The 23,195-nt window shown below is 41.4% G+C and overlaps 1 protein-coding gene across 2 annotated transcripts in view; it reads left to right on the top strand.

Moving 5' to 3' along the window:
- NELL1 (neural EGFL like 1) overlaps positions 1-23,195 on the top strand; it is a 1,057,189-nt gene that overhangs the window by 552,592 nt on the left and 481,402 nt on the right. The window lies entirely within an intron of this gene.

Raw genomic sequence — 23,195 nt, 5'->3', positions numbered from 1 at the left:
CAAGACCTAAACTTGATCCAAAGATGGAGAGTCACTGAAGAATTGGCCTAAACAGGATGCTAAGTACGAAGAGAGGATTCACTATTAGAATGTGCTGTGACTAGAGAGAGAGGCATAGAAAGGATGACAAACCTCAAATCCTGGAGGTGAAGTAGAGGTTCCCTTGACAATGTGAGTGTGCACGCTCAGTCATGTCTGACTCTTTTGCTAACTCATGGACTGTAGCCCACCTGGCTTCTCTGTCCATGGAATTCTCCAGGCAAGAAAAACTGGAGTGGGTTGCTATTTTCTACAGGGGATCTTCCTGACCCAGGGATTGAACTTGCATCTGCTGCATCTCCTGCATAGCAGGCAGATTCTTTTACCACTCGGCCATTAAGGCAGATTCCCGTAAAATGCTGGTCTGTAATGCTCTTCATCTAGGCTCTGGAATTAGGCAGATCTGGTAGGAATGCCCACTCCATAGATTACTGGCATGTCCCTTTGGCCAAATCATTTTAATTTGTCTACTCAGCCACAGAACTTAAAGAATAACAGCGCCTACCATACAGGGTTTTTAGGATGATTTAAATGAGTACATATAAAATACTTGAAAAAAAAAAAGCAAGTACATTGTAAGTTCTATTGTAGTTCTGTGTTTCATCGCCGCCACCACCACCACCACCACCATCATTTCTTATGTGCCAGGCACAGAAGACAGTGCTTAATTTGGAATACCAAGTTTCATTGTCATGAATTCTATGAATTGACACAATTCTATGAATAGGTAGCATCCCATTTTTAAAATGAAAAAACTTAGATAAATTAAATAATTTGTTCGGTAGTAAGTGTTGGAATTCAGTTTTAAATCTCGACAAGCTTCATCTAGAGGCCCAGTGCTTAATTTCAGAATGTGGTCAGGTATCTAGCACTCACTAATGGCTCCGTGCATAGTTACTACTATCATACTTTTTTTTTTTTTTTAGTACTATCATCATTTGAAGTGGCATTGGTGTGGGGTGGGGGGAAAGAGTTAATCCAAACAGTTAAGATACAAAGATGGGGGCTGGTACTACTTAATATTAACCAGATGTCAGAGAACAGAAATTTCAATATTAATGTTTGGATACAGAGATTGGCGGGGCTGCTGTCATCTCTTAATGTCCATTATGTCAGGGACGCAAATCAAGAGCCAGTGCACTTGGCCTTGATGAGGTGTTCTCATTGGGTTGAGTAGGACAGGAGCAGTAAAGAGAGGGCTGTGGGGGCTCTTCTTTGGCCTTGGTGGTGGACATTGCCCTCTACGCTGTGCTCCCTGGGGCCCACGCCAGGATCAGGGTGGTGGACCAGGTGGACCAGCAGTCAGATGTAAGTCAGTTCTTATTTTACAACATTGACTTTCGAGGGGCAAAGACTTTGCTTTCATAGCATGAGGTCTCAACCTCTGTTTGTTCTCTCCTTTTTATTTCCCTTCCTCACCTTTATCTCCAGAGTTTAGCCTGAGGCCTAAAGCAAAGTATCAGTGAGTTCACAGAAAGTATTTGACAGACTGAATGCCCTCATACTGAACTTGCTTCTGCTTCTCTTGGGCTGTGTAGGCTATTCCATTACCTTTTGGTTTCATTCTACTCATTTGCAAAGTAATGGGGATAACAATGCTTCTCATTAAAGGTGGTAAGTTTTAAATTATATATATATACACACACATCAAGGAGAGGCGAGAAAGCTTTCTTAAGTGAACAATGCAGAGAAATAGAGGAAACCAACAGAATGGGAAAGACTAGAGATCTCTTTGGGAAAATCTGAGATACCAAGGGAACATTTCAGGCAAAGATGGGCACAATAAAGATCAGAAACAGCAAGGCATAAAAGAACCAGAAGAGATTAAGAAGAGGTGGCAATTATACACAGGACTGTACAAAAAAGGTCTTAGTGACCAGGATAATCATGATGGTGTGGTCACTCACCTACAGCTAGACATCCTGGAGTGTAAAGTCAAGTGGGCCTTAGGAAGCATTACTACGAACAAAGCTAGTGGAGGTGATGGAATTCCAGCTGAGCTATTTCAGACCCTAAAAGATGATGCTGTGATGCTGCACTCAGTGTGCCAGCAAATTTGGAAAACCCAGCAGTGGCTATGGAACTGGAAAAGGTCCATTTCATTCCAGTCCCAAAGAACGGCAATGCCAAAGAGTGTTCAAACTACAGCACAGTTGTGCTCATTTCACATGAGAGCGAGGTAGGCTTCAACCTTCAATCCTTTGAGCTAGGCATCAACAGTATGCGAACTGAGAACTTCCAGATGTACAAGCTGGATTTAGAAAAGGCAGAGGAACCAGTGATCAAATTGCCAATATCCATCGGATCATAGAAAAAGCAAGTACATTCCAGAAAAACATTTTCTTCTCCTTCATTGACTATGCTAAATCCTTTGACTGTGTGGATCACAACAAACTGTAGAAAATTCTTGAGATGGAAATACCAGACCACCTTACCTGCTTCCTAAGAAACTTATATGCAGGTCAAGAAGCAACAGTTAGAACCAAATGTAGAACAATGAACTGGTTTAAAATTAGGAAAGAAATATGTCAAGGCTGTATATTGTTACCCAGCTTATTTAAATTCTGTGTAGAGTACATCATACAAAAATGCCAGGCTGGGTGAAGCACAAGCTGAAATGAAGATTGCTGGGAGAAATATCAACCTCAGATATGCAGATGACACTACTCTAATGGGAAAAAGTGAAGAGGAACTAAAGAGACTCTTGATGAAGATGAAAGAGGAGAGTGAAAAAGCTGGCTTAAAAACTCAGCATTCAAAAAAACAAGATCATGGCATCCAGTCCCATTACTTCATGGCAAGAAATGGGGAAAAAAATGGGATCAGTAGCAGATTTTATTTTCCTGGACTCCAAAATCACTGCAGACATGACTGCAACCATGAAATTAAATGATGCTTGCTCCTTGGAAGAAAAGCTATGACAAACCTAGACAGTATATTAAAAAACAGAGACATCACTTTGCTCACAAAGTTCCATCTAGTCAAAGCTATGGTTTTTCCAGTAGTCATGTACGGATGTGAGAGATGGACCATAAAGAAGGCTGAGCTCTGAAAAATTGATGCTTTTGAACTGTTTCTGGAGAAGACTCTTGAGAGTCCCTTGGACAACAAGGAGATCAAACCAGTCAGTCCTAAAGAAAATCAACCCTGAATTTTCACTGGAAGGACTGGTGGTGAGTCTTTAATCCTTTGGCCTCCTAATGCAAAGAGCTGACTCATTGAAAAAGACCCTGATGCTGGGAAAGATTGAGGGTGGGAGGAGAAGGGTGCTACAGAGGATGAGATGATTGGATGGCATCACCAACTGAAAGGTAATGAGTTTGCGCAAACTCAGGGAGATAGTGAAGACCATGTAAGCCTGGTGTGCTACAGTCCATGGGGTCACAAAGAGCCGGACATGACTTAGTGACTGAACAATGACAAATTACTTACTGTGTGTTTCCTTTCCTGCTCTAGCAATTAGGGCCTGCCAGAAAACAAACAAACATACAAAAAACAGGACAATTCATGCCCAGAGCTTGATTGATTGGGTTACTTAACAGAGGCCTGTGTGGGGTTGTTATTGTTGTTTAGTCACTAAATCATGTGGAGCTCAGCTGGTGGGATTAAGGATCTACACAATCAAGGTGACACACTCTTTGATGGCATCAGGGGAAGACTTTGCCATCCTTAGGTCTGGGGGATGAGGGGAGGAAACAGTGATGCCAGAGGCAAGAGACGGCCAGAATTGTGGGGCTGGCGCTGTTCTTACGAAAACATAAAAAACAAAACAAACTAGGAAGAACCACCCCAACCTGTCTGCCCCTGCCCTCCCACTGGAAGGCTACCAACAGAGAACATCCAAGGTGACATAGCTCAGGGCAGGAAAGGATGAGAATAGGGTCGGAGTGATGGGGCTGGATGGAAAATGGAGAGCCACCGGTATCCATTCTGAACAGTAAAGAAAGATAATAATGGGAAAAATACAACTCTTACTGCCTGGAAAAGCACTGTTGCTTGCTTAATGGTACCAAGAGATCCTGATGATGGATTGGGCTTATAAAAGTAGTGATAAAGGAATTTACTTAGAATACCTTTTACTTAGAGGAATAGTAGTTCTGTGGGAATTTAATAGCTGAGATTTGGGGGAAAAAATGTTTTGCATGCTTAAATGAGTATGGGAAATGCAGAGCTGAACAAAACTCAATAGATTTACTCCCTGAAAGGTTTCTCAGAGCCTTTGCTAAGGAGTAGTTGCATCTCTCTGTGGGAGATGTAATGTAGAGCATTCCCCAAATCTGTTTTCTTGGAGCATTTCATGGATAAATACTCCTTGGAATATGCTGAAGGAAATTCCGGCTTAGGAGTTACAGTTGTCGACTGAAAAAAAATAAATAAATAAAGGCACAGTGTGAAAGTTGTCAGTTCAGCTTTATTTGAGGCAGAATGAGGACTGTAGCTTGGGAGACAGCATTTTGGATAGCTCCGAGGAACTGCTCCAGAGATGCAGGGGATAATGCCAGGGTTATGTATGGTATTAGTGAAAGAGGGGTCTGTGTAGTCAACCACACATTTTGGCAAAGGATTGCAGCTAGTTACAAGGAGCAGGTAGCACTGTTAATGATTTGAATGGTTTCCTGCTGCTGCTGCTGCTGCTGCTAAGTCGCTTCAGTCATGTCCGACTTTGTGCGACCCCATAGACGGCAGCCCACCAGGCTCCCCCGTCCCTGGGATTCTCCAGGCAAGAACACTGGAGTGGGTTGCCATTTCCTTCTCCAATGCGTGAAAGTGAAAAGTGAAAGGGAAGTCACTCAGTTGTGTCCAACTCTTAGCGACCCCATGGACTATAGCCCACCAGACTATAGGATTTTCCATGGATGGGATTTTCCAGGCAAGAGTACTGGAGTGGGGTGCCATTAAGAGGAAATGCAAGAATTTGGACTCATAAAATCCTCTCCAGAAAATATCTAGCTATCAAAAGGCTTGTTCTGTCAGGTTGCTTTTTTTTTTTTTTTTCCTAGAGCACAGAGGGCCTCATTCCTGATTTCCACCCTGACTCTTTTCAGAGGGTTTTAAAGGTCAGTGGCGGCAGTGGCTAGTGATGTAATCCTTGCAGAGGCAGTTGGCAAGTGCCAACTTTGGCACAGCCTAGGGGAAATCCACTATCATCTTCCCTTTACTTCTCAGGTACAAGCTGGAGCCTAGGCTTCCTCGGTCAGAACCCTTGGTTTCCATACGTGGATCAGCATGTGGTTCTAAATGCCTTTATGCCACATGTTCTTTCCCTTTCTCTGACCCCTTAGAAAAGTAGCTGCCTCGGATTAGTTTGGCCTTAGCAAGGGTATCCAAATGGAGAGTTGAGATGTACAAATAGTAGTCTTCACACTAAGGCCCCTATTGACAAGGGGCCTGACCTACTGCATACCTACTGGACCTCCTTGAGGCAAACTGGCTCTGTCTACTTTCTCAGTATCACGAGACAAGTGTTTTAAGTGTGTATGACAACAAAGAATACGGAAAGGGCTGGACACCATCTCTGTCACCAAAGAACTCAAAATCTCTTTGTGAAGGTGTATAAACACATAAACTACTTGGAAAAAAAATTTTGATGTTGCCTTTCATCAAACGACAAAACCCACTGTAGAAGCAAAGGGATGTTCCATAGTTGGTTGTGGTTATGTATATGGAGAAAGCAATCTTCTGAGAGGTTATAAAGCCCCACCTGGCCCTCATCTCACAGGTAGTGGGATTTTAGTAGATAGCTGGTGGGGTGGGGGTGATGGGGGAGGGGAGACAGAGAAGGAGAGAGGTGTTTCGGGCGGAAGATACTGCAAGAATGGGAATAGTAGCATTTTAGCAAGTAAAGCACGTCTTCCTTCAGGTGATAGATGCGTGGAAAGAAAGGACCAGGCTCTGATTGTTTTACTTCTGTAAGTCAAACAGGCTGCTCTTGGTGGATTTCACTTAAGCGGACTTTTGGAGTCTTCTTTCAATCAGTTCCTTGAGCTGCTGATGAACAGCATGAGTTCAGCTTCTCCCTCTGGGCTTTTGGTGCACTTTTCACCGGTCAAAATTAATTAGAGGAAGCAACCCCACACACACCTCTCACACTGATTCATCTATAAGGAGCTGGCAAATTGGACTGGGGACCAGGGAGAATTTCACTGGAGGTTTTTTCTTTCTGCAGAGAAACTACCCAAACAGAAGCCTTGTGAAGTCTCTGAATTTGAACAGGAAGTTTTCCTTTTTAAATTCTTTTAGTAATAGAGCCTTCTGATAACATGTCCTTAATAGTGTCTTAGGTCAGGGGCTACACTGCAGTCCTGGAATGTAAATCCTGCGCATGGAGAGATGAAGACTTGACCCTTGGTGTATCTGTTTGGTTTCGTTGCTTCTTTTCCATCCCTTCTCTTTCTCACACCAGCCACAGCATACAGAACAGAGCACCAAGGAACACTGAAACTTCAGTGCCAGTTTTTACTCTTTGCTTTAGGCTTTACTTAGGAAGGGAACTCTTTTTGTTTATTTATTTATTTTTTATTGGAGTACAATTGCTTTACAATGTTGTGTTTTTGCCGTATAAGCAACTGAGTCAGCTATATGTGTGTATACACACACACACACACACACATATATATTATATATATATATATATATATATATCCCCTCCCCCTTATAACTTCCTCCCCGCCCACTCCCATCCCACCTATCTATGTCATCAGAGAGCACAGACCTGAGCTCCCTGTGTATATAGCAGGTTCCCACTGCCTGACTGTTTTACATGTGGAAGGGAGAGTTTAATGCATTAGTGGAAGAGCTCCAGATTTGTATCCCCTGGAGTTTGCTTTGTGGGTGGCCCGACTGTTAAGGAATTTTCAGTTCACAGCTTAGTATTAAATGCACTCTTTCCCACTGCAGCAGGTAGGTTTTCATTTCCTTTCTTGACTTGCCTAAATCATGGCATCTGGTCCCATCACTTCATGGGAAATAGATGGGGAAACAGTGGAAACAGTGGCTGACTTTATTTTTTGGGCTCCAAAATCACTGCAGATGATGATTGCAGCCATGAAATTAAAAGACGCTTACTCCTTGGAAGGAAAGTTATGACCAACCTAGATAGCATATTCAAAAGCAGAGATATGACTTTGCCAACAAAGGTCCATCTAGTCAAGGCTATGGTTTTTCCAGTAGTCATGTATGGATGTGAGAGTTGGACTGTGAAGAAAGCTGAGCGCCAAGGAATTGACACTTTTGAACTGTGGTGTTAGAGAAGATGCTTGAGAGTCCCTTAAACTGCAAGGAGACCCAACCAGTCCATTCTGAAGGAGATCAGCCCTGGGATTTCTTTGGAAGGAATGATGCTAAAGCTGAAACTCCAGTACTTTGGCCACCTCATGCAAAGAGTCGACTCATTGGAAAAGACTCTGATGGTTGGAGGGATTGGGGGCAGAAGGAGAAGGGGACGACAGAAGATGAGATGGCTGGATGGCATCACCAAATCGATGGATGTGAGTTTGGGTGAACTCTGGGAGATGGTGATGGACAGGGAGACCTGGCGTGCTGCAACTCATGGAGTTACAAAGAGTTGGACACGACTGAGCGACTGAACTGAACTGGAAAAAAAAAAAAAAAACAGAAGCCCTGTTTTTCATTCACTTGTTTGTTTTTTTCATTTAGTCAAATATTTATTGAGTACCTACTAAGTGCCAATATGTGGACATGATGCAATGATTTTCCATGACTGAGTTTATTCTAGGTGATAGGAGAAGACAGGTAAACTGATTTATTTTGTTACTGCATATATGACAACTTCAGGTAGGGATAATGACAACGTTAAGTCAAAAAATACTGGCTAGTGATACGTACCAAAAGAAAACAAGACAGGATAAAGCTACAAGTGACTAGGTTTGGGGCGAGGGCCTTGTTAGATGAAGTGGTCAGGGAAAGCCTCTTGAAGGAGGTGGCCTTGAGCTGAAGAACTGGAAAGAATCAGCTATGCCAAGACAGGAGATGAGAGTATTTCAGGCAGAGGACAGGGCGCTTGCAAAGTTCCTGTGGCCATGGGAATGAGTTTCTCTGGAGCATAGTGAGGCCCAGAAATGGGTGCTCAGATTTGAGACTGGCTGCAGGAGCCCTTTTGAATTAAAAGCAGGAGAGCTGGTGGTCAGCAGAAATGGGTGGTTCACACGCTTTTGGGGGCTGGCTGTGCCTTACTCTTATAAAGCCATGGCCGCACAGTTGTCAGGCATCCAGCAACTCTTATCCAAAATGCAGGCAAGAAAGTGGCTTCTCAGACTAGCATGGGGGAAACCAGGCTGCGGGCTCTGACCTTGTGACTGTCACTGCTTCCTGTTTTGTGTTTTGATTCAGTGTTAAGGCTTTAAGCCAGCTGGAAAGCTGCCACTCAGAGGGTCCCCTGACCCTGTTCTCAGGGCTCTCCCCTAGTTGCTGAGGGGCCAGGAGAGGGGAGGGTGCCAGAGGTGCAGCAGGTGGGTGAGCTCCGGCTGTTGCCTTGGCACACGGATCGGGATGGGCCTTCCTTGTGGCCTGGGTGGTCGGATGCTGAGATGCAGGAGTACTTGGATGAGCGGAAGACATCCTTCTCCACCGTGGCTGCACATCTGCATCATTTGAAGTGGTGTGCTTTAGATACTTAGACCCGGGACTCTGTCCTCCCACCCAAACATTTCCGATTGGATTGATCTAGAGTGAGACACAGAGTTAGGTATTTTTCCCCCAGTGCCCTCAGATGGAACACCACGTACCCGGCCACACAGCGAGGCTGTGGACCCGTGGTCTAGAGGGATGAGCATTCTGCCTTGTTTGCTGCTGTTTGCTTTGTTTTCTTAAGACTTTTCTCTCTGTCTTTGACTTGAGAACTAGAGACCTTTACCAAGTTCTGAAGATGTGTTCTTCAGAAAGTAAATTGAGGTGTGGTGGGAACTGTGTGTGTGTGTGTGTGTGTGTGTGTGTATGTTGCATTTGTATGCTCTCTGTGAGATACATGTGTGAAATATGGAGGGTGTGTATGGTACACATAGATGGAGCGGGCGAGGTACATGTGGTGTGTGGGGTGCGTGTGGTATGTCTCTCTGTGTGTAGTGTGGATGTGTGTTGTGAGTGTTTCCATTTGCATGCTCTGTCTTAATGGTACATGTGATATGTGAATGTCAAGTGGATCTTCCATCACATGTGATGATCTTGCTTAAGTTATTGTACTTCTCTTAATCTTGATTTTCATGTCTGAAATATGGCCTATCTATAGTATCTCTGTCTTATATGCTTGATTTAAGGATTAAATGAGATAATATGCATATAAAATTCCTTTAGCATGATGCCTAGCACAGAGAAAGCCCTCATTAAAAGTTATATGATGGAGATGAAGTTTTGATGAATGTTCTTAACCTTCCTTACTTTCTGTATCAGTTAAATGGGGATAACTGTTACAGATAGTGTTAGGGCAAGAATCCTCAAACATCTGTTTCAGGTTAAAGTGTTACACAGAGGTAAGTGTGTCTGTAAGTCTCACTTTATTGAAATATCTTCCCACATCCATTAGGCCTGGCTGATTTCTTTGTTCCAGATAAGTCTCTTCTGTTGCCTCTTCCTGATCCCAACCTTAGAATTGATCGACATGGTAGAGGTGGATATGAATGTTGTGCTCACCTCCCTGAAGGTGAAGCACTTAATTTTAGACCACTCCACTGTGTGGATCACAATAAACTGTGGAAAATTCTGAAAGAGATGGGAATACCAGAACACCTGATCTGCCTCTTGAGAAATTTGTATGCAGGTCAGGAAGCAACAGTTAGAACTGGACATGGAACAACAGACTGGTTCCAAATAGGAAAAGGAGTACGTCAAGGCTGTATATTGTCACCCTGTTTATTTAACTTCTATGCAGAGTACATCATGAGAAACGCTGGACTGGCAGAAACACAAGCTGAAATCAAGATTGCTGGGAGAAATATCAATAACCTCAGATATGCAGATGACACCACCCTTATGGGCAGAAAGTGAAGAGGAACTCAAAAGCCTCTTGATGAAAGTGAAAGTGGAGAGTGAAAAAGTTGGCTTAAAGCTCCACATTCAGAAAACGAAGATCATGGCATCTGGTCCCACCACTTCATGGGAAATAGATGGGGAAACAGTGGAAACAGTGTCAGACTTTATTTTAGGGGGCTCCAAAATCACTGCAGATGGTGACTGCAGCCATGAAATTAAAAGACACTTACTCCTTGGAAGGAAAGTTATGACCAACCTAGATAGCATATTAAAAAGCAGAGACATTACTTTGCCAACAAAGGTTCATCTAGTCAAGGCTATGGTTTTTCCTGTGGTCATGTATGGATGTGAGAGTTGGACTGTGAAGAAAGCTGAGCACCGAAGAATTGATGCTTTTGAACTGTGGTGTTGGAGAAGACTCCTGAGAGTCCCTTGGACTGCAAGGAGATCCAAGCAGTCCATTCTGAAGGAGATCAGCCCTGGGATTTCTTTGGAAGGAATGATGCTAAAGCTGAAACTCCAGTACTTTGGCCACCTCATGCAAAGAGTTGACTCATTGGAAAAGACTCTGATGCTGGGAGGGATTGGGGGCAGGAGGAGAAGGGGACGACAGAGGATGAGATGGCTGGATGGCATCACTGACTTGATGGACGTGAGTCTGAGTGAACTCCGGGAGTTGGTGATGGACAGGGAGGCCTGGTGTGCTGCGATTCATGGGGTCTCGAAGAGTCGGACATGACTGAGCGACTGATCTGATCTGATCTGATCTGAAGGATGTGAGCAGCTCTATTTCTGATGCCCTGATGTGCCTTGTCACAGTTCTGTATTTTCTAGCAAAGGCAGTTCGTACATTTTGTTTGCTCCAAAGCATCCATTGTCCAGCAATGGTAGCATTGGTGTGATTGAGAGAATTTATTCTTTTAATCTATTTGCTGATCCCAAATCTCCCCTTATCAACCCTCATCTCTGCCTATTGTTCCCAGGGTAGCCATTTGACAGGTGGTATGTTTTTGCTTGACATTGATTAAAGTTCCCACTCCATTGCTCAAAATGAAGTGTATGCTAAATGTTGAACCAGCAAAGATGCCTGCAATTTTGGCTGAGAGACAGCATTTCAGATACGTTTATGAAAAACTCAGTCTGTATTTGTTTTCTTGTCAGAAAGGTCCTAGGCATGTTGGAGCTTGGAGGAAGGAAAGGACAAAAGTAGAATTTGTAATAACATTGACCTTGATCAGTCATTAAAATACTGGACTCTTAGACATCAAGTTATTAGCATTTTCATCTTATGAATTCTCAAACTTTTGTATCTGTAATTGACAATTGTGAAGATGGTCCTTAAAATGAGAATTCCCTCAAATGAGTTTCTTTGTAATTAAACAAAAGTATGCAAACAAGAAATTATAGAGCTTTTTCCCTTGCAGGGATGAGCATGAGAATGAAATATTTCAGGCACAGGGTATTTCATATCTTTGTGTTCTTTTTAAAAACTATTCCTGTGGGCTTTACCTAATTATGTCTTGAGTGATTTCCCTGATTTGGGATTTCTGTATTTACGTAAGACTTTCTCATGGAAAAGTCTGATCCTGATTCAGATTTGTTTTCTGTAAGTTTCATTTCTGTCACCCCTTGGAACCTCAGTAAGACCTTTCTAAATTATTCTTGTGAAATTCATGAGATGTCTCCTTCCTGTTGCTGCAGATGGCGCATAAACAATGTGGACTTTTTATGTTCCCTGTAACCTTCTTGGAGAAGATGGATGTTAGTCCAGGCATTTAAAATACAATTGTATGTTTATCAGGTATTTTACAGATCATGAAATTGCTAGCGTGTTAAATAGACGTTTTTTGATTTAACCAGATGAACCATTCATTAAACCCATCTGAGGTCGACAGACTAGCTCGCAAAAATGAGTAGCTTGGTTTGGGACTTTGGGTCTGAGTTAATGGTGTGCGGTGTGTGCGTGCGTGTGTGTATGTGTGTGATTGAGTGAGAGAGAGAATCAATGTGTCGATGTAGCTGGGAATAACCTAAGATTTGTTTCAGTGGAAGTGGGTAGAATAGACTTGTAAGAAAATTCATTTCATTAAATGGTATTGAGCGTTTGTTGTGTACCAGGGTGTCTGCTAGGTACTGGGGAGACAGCCTGGCGTGCTGCGATTCATGGGGTCGCAAAGAGTCAGACACGACTGAGCAACTGAACTGAACTGGAGAGACAACAGTGAACAAAACAGGCACACTGTTCATTCTCCTGTAGTTCATCCCCCACAGGGGTTTTGGGAGCTGAAACTAAGGGAAAACAAAGGGAGTATCATTTATCTAAGTACGCTTAGAATGTCCCCAGTTCTCTGATAGACAATTTAATGCATCGTGTTGCCTTATTTATCATAGTTATAAATAAGAAGTCAGTGAGGTAGTTGTTCTCATCTTTCAGAGATTTTCAGTTGCCTAAGGTTATTATCTAGAATTGCCCGACTCCAAAGTCTCCACCGTTTCTAGCACACTGTGCTGTTTCTCTTGAAGAAGTTGAGAAAGCGTTCTCACCCCCATAGAAATACTGCTTCCAACCCCTTGGGACAGCCATTGATTTATCAAGTCCTTTTCACTAGGATTGAGAACCTTGCTACGGGCAGCATTAAAGAGTTCAAGTGTGATGAAACTCATGGTTCTATCTGTCTTCCCATTTAGTAGACAAGATGAAAAGAGCTGTGGAAATGGGATTAGATTGCCTGAGTAATAAGCCATATGGCTCTGTGGCTTTTGCTGAAAGTTTTGATTGATCTGAGCCCTGCCATGGGTAAAGTGTTAGTCTTTATTAAAACCCATTTAGTGAACTGTTATGTCTCCTGACCAGGGGAGGAGGAATGAATTAATTTCAAGATCCTGTTTCTAGATCTGCTGAAACAGTCAGTGATCAAAAACAACGTGTGCATCTTAGAGAATAATGTCTCTCCCCAGGGAGTGCTGACATTAAATCTAGGTTGAAAGATGATTGGTCCAGGACTTGACATGGCTGGGGAAATCTATCCTTGCAGGCAACTTTTAAAAGCAAAACCAACTGTGAAGTCCATTTCAATTCAATCCATCAAGCATTTAGTGAGTGACTATTACCTGCCAGACTTTATGCTAAGTTTTGAGGATACAGAGATGAATAAGCCACAGTTTCTTCCTTTAAGGAGCACATGCCCAATGTAAAATTATAGATTCTCTTTCAAAGAGACCAGGGCGAAAATATAAAGATATTTACATTTCTTACAGTATTTTTTTTTTCTATCTGACTTATTTCACTTTTAGCATAATCCCTTCCAAGTTTATCCATGTTGCTGCAAATGGCAAAATTTTTTTTTTTTTTGACTAAATGGTATATGATTTTTTACCGTCTGAGCCACCAGGATATGATATCACTTATGTGTGAAATCTAAAAACAAAACAAAACAAAACAAAAACAAACTAATGAATACAACAAAAAAGAAGCAGACTCACAGATACAGGAAACAAACTAGTGGTTACCAGTGTAGAGAGATAAGAGGGAGGTACAATGTATGGGTAGGGGATTAAGAGGCACAAACTGTTAGGTATAAAATAAGCTGCAAATATATATTGTATAATACAGGGAATATTGTTAGTATTTTATAACTATAATGCAGTATAACCTTAAAAAAATTGAGACTCACTGTAATGTATAGCTGTCACATTTAATCAGTTCAGTTTAGTTCATTTGCTCAGTTGTGTCCAACTCTTTGCAACCCCATGAATTGCAGCACACCAGGCCTCCCTGTCCATCACCAACTCCTGGAGTTCACTCAGACTCACATCCATCGAGTCGGTGATGCCATCCAGCCATCTCATCCTCTGTTGTCCCCTTCTCCTCCTGCCCCCAATCCCTCCCAGCATCAGTCTTGTCCAATGAGTCAACTCTTTGCATGAGGTGGCCAAAGTACTGGAGTTTCAGCTTTAGCATCATTCCTTCCTAAGAAATCCCAGGGCTGATCTCCTTCAAAATGGACTGGTTGGATCTCCTTGCGGTCCAAGGGACTCTAATACTGTCCCTCAACTGCACTTCAATAAAAAATCATATCCATGTTTCTTAAGTAGTCAAGAGGAGGGCAAGGTTAATGTAGAGGCAGAGAAGGGACTGAAGAAAGGCTTCCTGGAGGGAGGAGAATATGTCACCTTCCTGGAGGGAAAGATTTGTAGGATGACAGGAAGTAAACCACACAATTAAAGGACATGTGACAAGGTATTTCAAGCAGTGGAGACAAAATTTGAAATGACAGTCTTTAAGAATTAAATTTGTGAAATGCATGGACTTCTATGCTGTTATTGCAATAAAATAGAATAGAAGGAAGTGAGGAGGGTAGACAATGAAAGTTCACACAGGCCATGTTGTAAAGAACCTTGTACTGTAAGGTGTAGTATTCATAGGTCTGGGTTGTCAGCAGTTGGTCTTGTGTGTCTTGTGGGTGAGCTTAGGGGAGAAAGCTCATATGACAGTCTCCTGCATTATTTTAGGTAAGAGGTAGTGGCCTGAATTAAGGTAATTAGGATGAAGAGCACAGGTTTAGCCTAAGATGCAAGTGGCAATTCCTGGAGGTTTCTGGGATTTGGGAGTAAGGCAAAAGTCAGCAGGGAATGATGTCCAGGTTCTGACTCAGGGGACTGCATGGATGATCATGTTGCTAACTGAGAAGGGCATCCAGGAAAAGGAGAGTTTGGAGACAGGAGTGATGGAGATCATTGGTTCATTTCGGACAGGTCAAGTGAAGGGAATTTTAGGAACTCTATGAAAATGACTAGGGGCTGGGTAAATGGATTGTCTGGAACTCAAAATCAATGGACATGGAGACTTTTGGGAGTGTTGTCAAGACAAGGGTGGCATTTAAAAATATGTCAATATATGAACTTATCTTTGGAGAGAGAACAGAACTGTTAGGGAAACCAGCATTTTAGGAACATGAAGAAGAGAATATAGCTATGGAAACTGAGAAATTGTTAAGAGGAAGGAAAAACACCAGTAAAGTGTTGTCCTTGAAATGAAGGAGATGGGAGTTTCAAGGAGGAGAGAACAGGAAGCTGAGAGGCCAAGTCACACTGCTGTAAACTGTCCCTTGAGTTAGGACGTAGGCGTGCATTGTGACCCTTGCCAGGGAAGTGCTGGAGACAGGGGCACAAGCCAGAGGGCTGCAGATGAAAGTGTGAATGAGTGATTAGGAAGTGAAGACTGAGTATAAATCAAATTTTTAAAGAGCTTTGGTGGAAGTAATGAGAAAATGGATGACGGAAAGAGGGGGCTATGGAGGAGGACAGGCTGAGGTAGATGAGATGGTGGGGGGGCTTGAGCATGCCTTAAATTTTTTTTTCTATTTTTTAAATTAATTTTTTATTGGAGTATAGTTGCTTGACAATGTTGTGTTAATATCTACTGTATAGCAAAGTGAATCAGCCATACGTATACACATATCCTCTCTTATGTGGATTTCCTTCCCATTTAGGTCACCACAGAGCATTTGAGGAGGGTCCCCTGAGCTATACAGTATGTTTTCATTAGTTATCTATTTTATACAAAATATCAATAATGTATATATGTCAATCCCAGTCTCCCAGTTCATCCCACCTCCCTACTCACCTTGATGCCCACCCATTTGTTCACTTTGTGTGTCTATTTCTATTTTGTAAATACAAGGCATGGATGGACCTAGAGACTGTCATGCAGAGTGAAGTAAGTCAGAAAGAGAAAAACATATGTTATATATTAACACATATGTGTGGAATCTAGAAAAATGGTATAGATGGTCTTATTTGCAAAATAGAAATTAAAGATGCCTTGAGATGAAAGCAAGGTTTTGATAACAATCCAGAGGCCGAAGACAAAGGAGGTACTTGAATTTCACATGAATGAATGGGCCCACATAGAGCAGTGTCGAATATAACAGGATTCTTCACCCTGGGAGTCAGTAGGGAAGGAAGGAATTATAACTATTCCCAAGACATGGAACTTTGTACGTGGGACATAGGGCAGGAGACTAAGGGAATTGACTGCTCCTGTCTACAGATGAATGGGGCACATTGGAATGAAAAGCATCTGCTGAGTTTATAAAGAGGGTGAAGATTTGAAGAGAGAATGTGACTTAGGATACTCAGGAGGGAGCGTCCTAGAAGGCAGTTAAAAAAATAAGGTTTTGAAGATGGAATTGTAGAGAAGTTTTCAGCAAAGCCCATTTGAGGATGTGGTCTTGCTCCAGCCATGCCCAGCTGTCTGCTGAGGGACAGAAGTCTGATTGTAGGACTGAGCTTTAGCTACAGACATGGAAGTGTGTTTGAGAGAGAGGAATGGACTGTGGAGCTTCCCTTGGATAAACGTTAGAAAACAAGGGGAAATAGGGGTAGCACCAGGGTTCGTAGTTTAAAGAGCAGGTGTATTAGGAGTAGGGAAGTCAGAGATCTGGAAGAGGAAGGAGCTGTAGTCAGGGATCAGGGTATTGGAGTTTAAGGTTCCTGATATGGATCAATTCAAGGTCATGGCAGAACCCAAGAGGTGATTATGAGAGGGGGACACTGAAATGGACAGGAGGAAAAATGATTAGTTTGGAAGAAATCTGAAGCCTGGAAAATAGAGTGGCCACTGGTCATCCACAGGGACATTGAAGTCAGTTAGGAAAATGCTGGGAATTGGGGCAGCCTTTAATACACACCAAATTAAAAAAAAAAATGAAAAAGCCTAACCTCTTTAAAATATTTGCCTTTGACCAATATTGTGCTCGTCCTTGCTGACTCATTCCATCTAAATATCTCTACAGTATTTCATTTTCCTCCTCACATAAATGGAACCTGTAGTATTAGACATATCTATTTGTAATGGAAAACTATACAAGCATATTACAACAAGCACTGTGTAAGCATTGTGAATGCTAGTGTTTGATATTTGTTGAATGAATTAAAGTGTTTATCATCAACTTCTTTGCATTATGAGAATGACCCACTGAAAATTGACACAGGACAGGCAGTTATATTTATACTTCTTGGTACAATGATTCTTGCTGAGACATGAGAAGCCAAACTGTGTCTGGCTCAAATGAAAACTGCAGTCTTGAATTGATTATATATGTAAGGTTGTTCAATTTTGAGTCTGAGGTTCTGACGTGCTTGCTCTTTAATAACATATTTTCTTCTTTAAGAAGCAATATGATTTGGTAGTTTAGAACATCAACTCTGAAGTTAGGCTGCCAGAATACAAATCCTACCTGTAACACCTTACTAGATTTATGTCCTTGGACAATTACTTTAACCTCTCTGTGCCTCAGTTGTCTTACTTTTAAAATGAGTGTAACAGTAGTCCTACAACATAATATAGTTTTAATGATTACGTAAGGATTCAGTGAGATATGAGGATTAAATTAGTACTTAAAACCATACTTGGCCATCCTATATGAGTTTTGCCAATTATTATTTTTCAGCTATACTTTATATAAACACCTAATCACTTGAATCCTAGATATGATTCTGCCACCTTGAGATTCCATATTTTTGCCTTGGGTCTTAGTCTCATCATGTGATGTCTTAGAGTCCCCATAGTAGATGAAGTCATATTTATAGAAAGTGAAAACATTCTACTATGCCCTAGTTTTTGTCTATATTCGGAAAATATTTTTTCAGTGTTCGTATCATATCCATATTTCATTCAAACTTCCTAATGAGTATGATGGGATTGCATGGGATGGCAGTTTTTAGTTTAGATGGTTATTCAGTTTTATATATTAAATAGTAATAAAATCTTGCATTTTTATCCAGGTATGGTTTTTATCATTCCAAAAAGATTTGTGTTTTCATGTTTCCACGTTTAGAAACCAAACATTCTGGGTTTTCTGAACTTGGACATATGGTAGTAACATTTTTGATAGACTAAGAAATAAAAGAATTGAGAGGTTCCTTGATTTGTCCCAGATCACAGCATGATCTGTATGCTTTTTTGGTACTCAACATAGCATTCAGAGTGCTTGTGGTCTGGCTTTGATCTCATGCCTCTGTTGGATCTTGGCTCCCTCCCAGCATTATTAAAACTAGATTTTAGTTTCTCTGCCCATCCTCATCTCAATAATGTATCCGTTATTCTGTATATTCTAGAACTGAGCCTCTGACTTATTTGTATCAATCTCTCATAAGTTCTTAGGCTGTGAACCCTTTTTCTCATTGACCATCTTCCCTGAAGTCACCTACTTAGGTTCCACATTAGACATCCTTCTCAGTTCTTCATTAGTGTTAACTAAATAGGCTTGGCTATGATTCATTTAAGTAGAAAATAAATGTATCGGAAAGATCTGGGAGTATGTTGATGGGAGATGTCAACCGAGGGAGCAAATACACATCCATGATCTTATCGTAGGAATGGCCTGATTAAAATGCTGTGGATGGTACTATGGCTCTTGAACATTTGCAGCTTTATATCTGTTTTCTCCAACCCTGGACACTCAACATCATGCTGCTGAAGTCTCAAATCTAATTCCTCCTGCAGTGTATAAGTCTAATTGGTCAAAGTCTTTGATTCACTTCCCAAGAGCCAAAGACCATGGCAGAGGGCATCTAATTGTCTCTGCTAAAGTCTCACCTCTGTGCTCTAGTTATCCAGGTATAGGGGAAGGGGAACATCTGTCCTTGTTGGCTTCTAGAGTGCTAGCTGGGCTCTGTTGTTGCTGCTGTTCAGTTGCTCAGTATGTCCAACTCTTTGTGATCCCATGGGCTGCCGCATGCCAGGCTCCTCTGTTCTAGCTATCTCCTGGAATTTGCTCAATTCATGTCCATTGAGTTAGCACTCTGCCTCCAACCAATCTAGAGATCATTGCCAAAATAGAAGTATGCTTAGTTGCTGGATAGTTAGGCATAAATATTCAACATGCCACCATTGGTTCTCCCACTGCTTATAAGAGTATCCATATCCCTCCTACCTGAGCCACATCCTGGGTCCAGTTTTCCGACTAGACCATCTGCTCTGTGATCAACACTCAGAATAGGCTAAGGTCCCAAGACCTAACAACAAGATCCCAGTTATTCCTAATGGTTTTAGCAGTTTCCCCAGACACCTCTTGTCCTGCTAGATAATTTGTGTGTTACCCAAAGAGCAAGGGCATTCTCTCCCCTCTGTCCCGCAAAAACTACATTTGGATTTTTATTAAATATAATCACATTTATCTCTTCAAAGAATACAAAGAATGCATATGGAAGCCTGCCCTCCTCTTTTTAAATGAGGATAGGTAAAAGCTTCAGGAGGGTAATTTAAAGTATCAGAAATTGCAACACTGTACCATGTGTGAAACGCTGAGCATCCTTAGCTGGGAACTATTTTCTTTTCATGGTTTGAGGACATTTTTTTCTCAGCTAATATTTCTTTAGATCCTGGGTATTGTTTGAAATGCCTATTTGTAAATATCACCTGACATGATGTTCTCTAGGTTAATTATGCAGAATGGGAAGGGTTTTTTTTTTTTTTTTTTTTTTAATAAATCGTTTTCCAGTGTGTGAAAAATGTTTTAATTTTATCATGTACCCTTTTATTCCTGACTAACAGTTTAAAGGAGATAGAGTTTTCTTAGCTACGCTCTACTGTAGAATCCATGAGCGATTTGGATCTTTCTGGTATTCCACAACCGGCACTTGTATCTGTGTATGTGTAGTCGTAACATTTGAAGTTCCCCTTATTCTTTTGTTTGAAAGGAGCAAATGGAGCTTTCAGGGAAAGTAAGTTATTTGTGAATATTTTAGCAAGTTTTGAGCAATGGATATTTTATTTCAAGGCAAAAGAAAGAAGACTAATAGTTCATTTTCATGGAAACAAAGAAAACTTACACATGACTATTTCTGTAGTATTTGTTACCCAGTTTGTGTTCTGCTTTAGCTCTGCTACAAATAAAAGGTCATCTTTTATCTATATATATATTACTGTAGTCTCTTTGGGACTTAAGGTCCTTTTATCTTAACATACTGATTTTAAATAACTTATTCAATTTAAATGTGTTTAATTTTCATGGATTTGCTATGTTTAACTGTGATTTTCACCTCTTGCCACCCTTCACACAAGAGCCACAGACAGATACATTGATAATTACTAGTAGCATTTTTTCCAACACAGCTGCAATCAATACTACATTTTATGAAATCTACTGTATCCAAAATATTATCATTGCAACATGTAATTAATTTAGAATTATTAACAAGATGGTTTACATTCATTCTTCCCCACCAAATCTGAAATCCCATTTGTAACTTACACTTGTAGCACATCTCAATTTGGAAGAATACTGTTTGGCTGAGTATTGGACAGTGTGGCTCTAAGATGTTAAATGTCTCTCTCCAGGCTTGCCTCTGGGAAGAGAATCTTTATCTCACACATCTGAGTAGTTCTTATTTGGTTTTGTTTTATTTTCCTGCTTTAGTGTGAGTTGGGTGAAGGGCAGGTGGGGCTGGCTGGAGCAGGGTTTGGGTATGAGCAGTCTCTCAGAATAAGTGAGAGGAATGAGAATGCAGTGAACCTAGTGGGGATGACTAGATTATCATACTTCACAATTTAAGTCTATTCCAGCGATGTCTTACTGGTTGGTTCGGTAGTCTTTGAGTAGTACAGTGTATTTATATATATCTATATATCTTTTTCTAGATATAACCAAGTTTTCAGATTCTGGATAGTCCCTATGTCATGAAAAAAAAATCATGAAAAAGGCCCTCAAGAATGCCTTTGTTGGGACCAGTTTCTAAATGAAGTTTGTTGAGTCTGACCTTCAAGATCTCAAGCCTGTTTGACATCACAGATCCATTGGTGGGGCTTGGGGGTAGTTTTATTCAGAGACAGAGCGGAGCCAAAGACTGCTTATGTATTTGCAACTTTTTGAGTACTGTAGACAATGCCGCTAGTTGAGGAATCAGTGCAATATGTACTTTTCGTCCGTATAATTACGTTTTCCAGTCCAGTTCACCCACTCAGTCGTGTCTGACTCTTTGTGACCCCATGGACTGCAGCATGTTTTTAATAATCAACAATTTCACTGAGACTTAAAAATGTAGAAGGACATAAATGACAGCTACTGTGTACCCAAGGTGTTTATAGTCTAGAAAGGGAGACAAGTTGTACTGCAATAACAGTGATAGAAACTGGAATGATTTATAGAGATTTACTGAGAAAGAATTTAAACCTGTCTAGGGGACAGTGAGACTTCACAGAGTTAATGATACTGGTCCGAGTTTTGAAGATGACAAGGTATTTAAGAGATGAGAAACGGTAGTCCAGGTGGAGGAGCCAGGTGCTGAATAAGGGGGATTTCAAGGCAGCTGGTAATGAGTATGTCAATGTCCAAATGGAATGGACAGTAAGAAAGATGGGGAGGTGGGAGGATTCAGGTGACAATAGGCCTTACCCATCATGTTAGGTACTTCAACCTCATTCTGTGCAGGTATGTTCAGGCACTCAGTCGTGTCCAACTCTCTGTGACCCCATGGACCATAGCCCGCCAAGCTCCTGTGTCCATGCAATTTGCCAGGCAAGAATATGGGAGTGGGTTGCCATTTCCTCAGCCAGGGAATCTTCCTGACAGGGACTGAACCTGCGTCTCCTTCATCTCCTGCATTGGCAGGCAGATTCTTTACCACTGAGCCACTTGGGAAGCCCCCTCATTCTGTAGAGTTTCATTTAAAACAGTGCTTTGGCAATCTTGTTGAGGATATATGGAGAAAAGGCTATCTGGAGACAGATTTTTTTTTTAATTAATTTATTTAATTGTAGGCTAATTACTTTAAAATATTGTAGTAGTTTTTGCCATACATTGACCTGAATCAGCAATGGGTATACATGTGTCCCCCAACCTGAACTCCCCTCCCACCTCCCTCTCCATCCCATCCCTCAGGGTCATCCCAGAGCACTGGCCCTGAGCACCTGAGACAGATTTTCTTAAAGCTTTTGAGATTGTCTGGATGAAGGCAGTGATGGTCAAAAGTGAATCAGTAGTAGTGAGGATGAATTTCTGAGCTACTATTTAAAAGACAGACATTAATAGATGGCTGTTATAGGCTGATTTGCATACCCTTATATACATAAATTGAAGCCCTAACCCTCCATGTGACTATGTTTAGAGATATATAGAAGGAGGTGATTAATGTAAAATAAAGTCTTAAGGATGGAACCCTAATCTCACAGGACTAGTGTCCTTCTAAGAAAAGGAAGAGATGCCAGGAGTACTGGTACAGAAGAAGAAGGCCATGTGAGAACACAGACGGGAGGTGGTTGTCTGTAAGCCCAGGAGAGATGCCCCTGGAGAAACTCAACCAACCAATACCTTGATCTTTTACTTCCAACTTCTAGAACTGTGAGAAAATGAATTTCTGTTATTTAAGCCACAGCAGTTGGTAATACACTCTTAGGGCTCCCTTAGCAGACTAATATGGTGGACTGGTTTCAAATGGATATAAGTAGTAAATACTTTCATTTATGGGCGTTTTCATTATTTTCTGTATCCTCGTCTATGGGGTCGCACAGAGTCGGACACGACTGAAGCAACTTAGCAGCAGCAGCAACAGCAGCAGCTACTTCATAAGAGGCCTGGGAGACAAAGTTGCCTAAATACCTTTTGGAATTTGAGAGAATGAGTTGTCTAAAGTCAAAGAATTTATTGAGTACTAGAATGACTATGTGAGTCTCAGAATTCTACACACATTACTACCCTGCCTCTTCAAGCTAATCTGAGATTTGGATGTCCGCTTCAGGTCCCTAGGTAACCTGATCTATCAACCTGATTAGCCTGCATTGGCCAAGACCTGTTTTTCCCTGTTACGCGGAGTGCGCTTAGTGCCACACTTTTGATCTTTCATCTAAAGTGCCCCTACTTGTTTCATTTCTGAAGGAAGTCATGGTACAATATAAATGCATTAGTCATTTTGGATTTTAAAAGGTCAAAGAAAATACAATTCTTCAGAAACATTCAGAATCTTCTGCTGTGATGCACTCTTGTCAAGAAGATGGAAGGAGAACTGAAATCTTGTAGTGTGTGCCTCATTTTAAAGAGTTTTATACGACTTCTATCACAAAACCACTTCATGGGATGAAAACGGAGTCATAGGTGTGGATCATACCTGCAGCTTAGAACTTGGTGCTTCTCAATATGATTCCGTTTTTAGCAAACATTTCTCACTGGGAA

The sequence above is a fragment of the Bos indicus genome, chromosome 29 (assembly GCF_029378745.1).
Source record: "Bos indicus isolate NIAB-ARS_2022 breed Sahiwal x Tharparkar chromosome 29, NIAB-ARS_B.indTharparkar_mat_pri_1.0, whole genome shotgun sequence".
NCBI classification, from domain to species: domain Eukaryota; kingdom Metazoa; phylum Chordata; class Mammalia; order Artiodactyla; family Bovidae; genus Bos; species Bos indicus.
This window is presented reverse-complemented; position numbering and strand designations above follow the sequence as displayed.